The sequence below is a fragment of the Rutidosis leptorrhynchoides genome, chromosome 8, assembly GCF_046630445.1.
Source record: "Rutidosis leptorrhynchoides isolate AG116_Rl617_1_P2 chromosome 8, CSIRO_AGI_Rlap_v1, whole genome shotgun sequence".
NCBI classification, from domain to species: Eukaryota; Viridiplantae; Streptophyta; class Magnoliopsida; order Asterales; family Asteraceae; genus Rutidosis; species Rutidosis leptorrhynchoides.
In genome coordinates, this window is record NC_092340.1 from 169,418,057 (window position 1) to 169,424,385 (window position 6,329).

A 6,329-nucleotide genomic window follows, 5' to 3' on the forward strand; every position below is an offset into this window, starting at 1 on the left:
TTGAATATATGAAACAGTTCAAATTTTTTGAGACTCAACCTAACAGACTTTGCCTATCTTGTCAAAATCATATAAAGATTTAAGTTTAAATTTGGTCGGAAATTTCCGGATCGTCACAGTACCTACCCGTTAAAGAAATTTCGTCCCCGAAATTTGATCGAGATCGTCATGGCTAACAATATGAATGTTTTCCTTACGAACAGGAGCTGATAATTAGAGTTTTATTACTATTGAGTAATATGGATAAGATAATTCGATTACTCGAAAAGTACGAGTGAAACTATCGTAAAAGAGTGCAATGAAAAAGTAAAGTTTCGTCATATCTTTTGATGTAGTCACGATTGATTTCCGGAATTCAAGGGAAAATATAGGATTATCAAGAAAATATGTTACTGATATGTTTACAGATTATATAGAATGTAAGAGTCCTGTAACATGGCACATGATGACGTTATGGTCTGTGAATCATCACGTTCCATTAGAAACTCAGCATGACTTACGGTAATATAATCATGTTGATCAGGTGTCATTATATTATACTAACTCATGCTTCAGTTTCCAACACTACTTCAATAACATTCATATTTTAAACTTGAAGGTTTCAGAATTTAGAAACTAAAATAGGTTCTTTTATGATGTAACACAGATAGCGCGAAGAGGTAAATGATTTCGGATAACAATAGTTATGAAGATATCTTCAGAAACATCTGAGATATTTATAATGAAAGATATGATGATATCTTAGAACACTTAAGATCAGAGGATGATGAATAATATTGTCCTCAAGGGTTTAGAGTAAGGAGCAAGGTATTTGTTAATGAATTCAGTAGATACTGAATCATTTGAATTCTTTGAAGGCAGATTTAGTCTTTGTGATTTGTCCACAGCCTCCTTCATGGTTTGCCCAATCCGTTTTCCAGTTCCAACATTTCTGAGCTTTGCCAACCTACAATTCTTTGTCATCAAACTTTTGACTGTTAAGTCGTTTACAGTTTTTGCTATTTCATCAGCATTTTTCCAATTTCGAAGAACTAGTTCGCAGTTTGAGGTGTTTCTCAGAAACTGCACATTCGAAGTATGTAAGTCCAGGAGATAGACGTTATATGTATATATATAACTCTTGGCGTAGAAATGCTGCGAGATTCAAAATACTGATTGCTAATTCCCGGTGGTTGGTATGGAAATTATTGTTACAAGATGTAGATGAGTACTTGATAGAGTTTCAATAAATATAATAATTTTTTGGAAGTCAAAGATCAATGAGGTTGTTGATAAATTTACTGCTAATCTGGTGGGATATAAACGGTTCTTCGGTAACGATGATGAAAAGGCAACATATATATCGAGGTTATAATAAGGCTTATTCGAATGAAAAGTCGAAGTTGTCTTGCTGGAGCTGTGACAAAATTTGCTATTTTGAAAAGGAATTGCAAAATTATTTTCGGTAATAACAATGCCAAAGGAGCTAGCACATATACGTGTTAAACGTTTACTCAGGTTCCAAGTGTTTTCCGGTGCATGACTATATGCATCAATCTTTTCTTCCGTAGATAAAGTGCGGTAGGTTCATCCTCTCGATTGAGATGTTTTCAAGAATCATGAAAGGTTTGAATGCAGATTGTAATCATCAAGATATAAATGAGGTTTAAGATGAAATCAAGTGGCAAACTTGAAGAAATGTTTAGTTTCATATGTTATAATCAATATTTTAATTCATTTTAATTGTCCAATGTTGGTAGTCCACAGTTAATAGTCCATAGTTAGCAATTCAATAATTCATATATAGTTTAATATATAATATTCGAATTAATTAATACGTATCGTGACCCATTATATACATGTCTCAGACTCGATCACAACTGAAAGTATATATATTATTTTAGAATCAACCTCAACCCTGTATAGCTAACTCGAACATTACCGCATATAGAGTGTCTATGGTTATTCCAAATAATATATATAGATGCGTCGATATGATATGTCAAAACCCTATATACGTGTCCCGATATTTAAAATGCATAAATAACAGTATTTAAATGACGATAATTAAAGTGCGTAAAATAAATAACAGAAATAAAATGACGATAAATAAAATTGCGAGATGTGACAACCCAGAAATTTCCGACCAAATTTAAACTTGATCTTTATTCGATTTCAACACGATAAGCAAAGTCTATAATGTTGAGTCTCGAAAATTTTGAAACTATATTCATGAAATCAATTACCCTTTGACTGTGCTCAACGATTCACGAACAACTAATTGTAAATAGATATGTGTGTATGTATATATAAATAATAATTCAAAATATAATTTGAAGTATTATATGTTGCTGTTATTAAAAATTAATAAAATAAAAATAGGATATTATAATAATTATTATTTAAAATAAATCTCTATATATAAATAAAGTATATTAAAAATAAATATTAAATAATTGTAATACTCATTTGATGTCACGATTGATATTAAGTAAGTTAATTTCAAACTTATATGATTTTAAAATAAACGGTGATTCGAAACTGAGTTCTATGAATTTTAGGCTTACTAAAAATGTATTTAGGATCTAGTTATATTTTTTTTCTCTTTCTATATTTTAACCAGAAATGAGAGGGACAGTTGATGTAAATTTTATTTAACAAATTAAGGATCGAATTTTATACCTTAATGACCAAAATAAATAATGATATTTAATTTAAAAATTTGGGATTTATCCGAAGACTTTTATTCGTCACTAATTTACAACGGAGTGCGATACAACAGCCGTGAGAAATTATCGACAGAAATAATGGCTAGTACCTGCACGTTTATTTTACTTATATTATTATATTCATCAAATTGTAAACTTATGTATATAAATATGTATGTTACATATTTATGAAGAAAACCACACACCACCATCTTCCACATTACAAAGCTACTACCGGCCACCAATCACAACCGCTGCCACCGCCCTTCAACCATACCACCACAACACCTTCACAAATCACCACCTTCCATCTCCACTCTCAACCTTGAATCACCACTAAACACCTACAAGCTCGGACTATTTTTCTTTCAGTTTCTATACGAACCCACAATCACCAACTTCATTATCATTATGCTCCTACTTATGTTCAAACCATGTGCTACAGCCTGCATCAGAAACCAATCACCACTCGTTACCTACTGTTTCGTTTCTGTTTATATAACCATGAAATACCAAAAACAACCACAAAACCCACCACTTCAATCGGACACTTTGACACCACCTGCAATCCATTTTCTATTACTGTGCTGATCATCTCTGGATAGTGTTCGAACAAGACCCAGACTCTAAACCTACAAAAACTACTCATGATGGCCTGCTACTGCTCGCCTGCTATATTGTTTCTGTTTTTCTAATCGAGAACCACCATCCAATCTCATGCTCGACAACCACCATCCGTAACCCAAAAACCATCACAACCACTACCACCTCACTCTTTTCTCTATCTCTATCCTCTCTCTCATATTTTTTTGTCTGTCCAAATAGCCCACGAAAAACTCATCTGCTACTTCTGTTTATTTTCGAACCCATCACAGAAACCCTAGTGAAAACCATAACCTTTAAACTCACCTGCAACCTTGTTAACTTATACAGCCTTTAGGTTCCTGCTACGATGCAAAAGAAAAAGTTCCTACTATTAAACCTATCTATTTCTATCTCTGTCGAACAAAGGTATATGAAATTCGTGATTAAATAAAGATGATACCTGAGATAATGGAAAGGAAGATGAACACACGGTTGTAGCTGGGTTACCATTATTTCTGTAGCTGTAAGAATCTGTTTTTCTGTTTTCCTTTGCCCATTGAATAAATTAAATACCAAGAAAACCGACCCACTATCTTTTGTCTCTCTTTTCTTTTGGTTATAGTTTTCCACCGACAGAATAACACCTTTTGATATTAATAAATGGGTTAATGGACTTCTAGAGAGGGCTGCTATATTTCAGTGCTCAATTGGGCCGTGACCCAACCCAAATTGTCTGTTGGGCTGTGCTATTACCTGTACATGGTCACAGGAAATCGTTGTATATATATATATATATATATATATATATATATATATATATATATATATATATATATATATATATATATATATATATATATATTCTGTTAAGATTAAAAACGCAAACAAAGAAGATGATGTTATTTTGGTAATAAGATTGATGATATTGATAGTCGGAGATAATACATCGAAGTGATGATGTTATGAACAATAATTGATAATAACGGGTATAAAGATGTTAAGATAATGGTATAATCATGATTTTATGTGTTAACAAAAACGTATATGAGATTATCTATTATGATGAACGATAAAGAAAGATGTTAATAATATGATGGTGAGGATGATGATCGTAAGATGATGTTGATGATGGTTAAGAAAGGATAACAGATTCATACATGTTAATTATATAATCGTGCGGTTTAATTTAGAAACAAACTATTGGAGCAATGGTTGGGTGTGTGTTTGCTGAACGAGAGGTCACGGGTTCGAGCCCTGTTCGGGGCATTTTTTTTATAAAGCTATGGAAGGTAGTTTTCAATGTCAAAATTTTATCATTATTATTATTAGTATTATAATTATCATTATTATTATTTATCATTATTATTATGATTATAGTAACTATAATTGCTTTTAATATTATTATTACTAATATTATTAATATGTAAGTATTAGCCCTAAGTATTATTAGTAATACTATCACAATTAGTATTAATATGATTATTAATATTGTTATTATTATTAAACTTATTATTATCATTAATATTATTAGTAGTAAAGTGGTTATTTTTATAGTTAGTATTGTTATCAGTACTGATATTGCTTTAAACATACATATATTTCGACGCAATATCATTTATATTTCATCGGCTTTTACCGAAACGAAGACATTCAAATGCATAATTCACGAGAAAAACGACAAAAGTAAATGCGAGCTTAAAGTTTGAAGAAACGACGATAAAACAACGATAAAACGACAGATTTAAACCAAATATATATCAAGATAATGTTTACCCGAATGCAAGTTCAAGATGATCGAAGAAGAAGAGTTCAAAAGAAAGTTCCAAGTAGATATACGTCAACACGGGGTGAACAAAGAATAAACGAAAAAATAAAAATAAGAAAGCTGTCAAATACTCCTACGCGAAACGTGTGCAATGCTACGCGAAACGCGTAGTATTTTTGCCCTACGCGGATCGCGTATACCCCTACGCGAAACACGTAATGTTGCCACCAGATCCAGATTCCTAAAGCAAATGGGACGGTGGCTTTATGATTAATTATAATACTTTTGCAAACTTTATAGGATGTACACAGCAAAGCAGATCAAGTTCACATCACTTTTGACCTACTACTTCAAGAGAGAAATGTTATATACGGAGTACTAAGTACACAGAGAAAAGACACAGAGATAGGAATCCAACAGAACACATTTTGATACAGCTCCAAAATTATATACAACAACATTTACATCATTCAATTATTTTTAGTTACTGTATTTTATTTTCAAGTACCAATATTACTTTCAGTCCAAGATTCAATATTTAAGATAGTTTCAGTTTTAAGGGTGTATTGTTCGTGATTAAGGGTATTATTGTACGAGTGCAAGGGTGTTGTTATTGTAAATTTTCTACCATTTTGAAGTTAATGAAAGTGAAGATTTTCGTAAGTATATCCTATTAAAATTATCGTTATCAATATTTATCGTTATTATTATGTTTGTAAATTTATATTTTTATGTTTACCCTAGCATAATGAGTAACTAATTTCCCTAGTGTTTGCTTAGATGTAGAGCACCTAGTAAAATGGATTGTTATCATTTGTAAAAATTAAAATGTAACTTAAGTATTTTTAACATTGAGCCTAATTAAAAGAACTATTATTATGTATTTGGATATTTAACTCCTGTCACTTAATTTGTTAGATTAAAATAACGAAAGTTATTTTTAGCTATATAAATTAAGCTTCAACATTAAAAGTGATCTAGACGAACTTATGAATAATTTATTAACACTAAATTAGAAATAAAGTTCTGTGGTTTGGGTAATATCACTAGTCATATAATAGTGAAATTATAAAAAGGGAAACCGTTATAATTTGGGTTTTGGCGAAGGTCAAAATTGGGTTGGATCTTAATTTAAATACTTAAGAACTAGTAACTATCTAAATGGAATCCGATGAAAATTAGATTTAATTTAGTTAGTCATAACTTTATATTTATTCGAAAGAAAAATATAAAGTTTTATACTAAATCATTTTAATAGGTCTTAAACTCAAAACAATCCATGGATCTAGAGG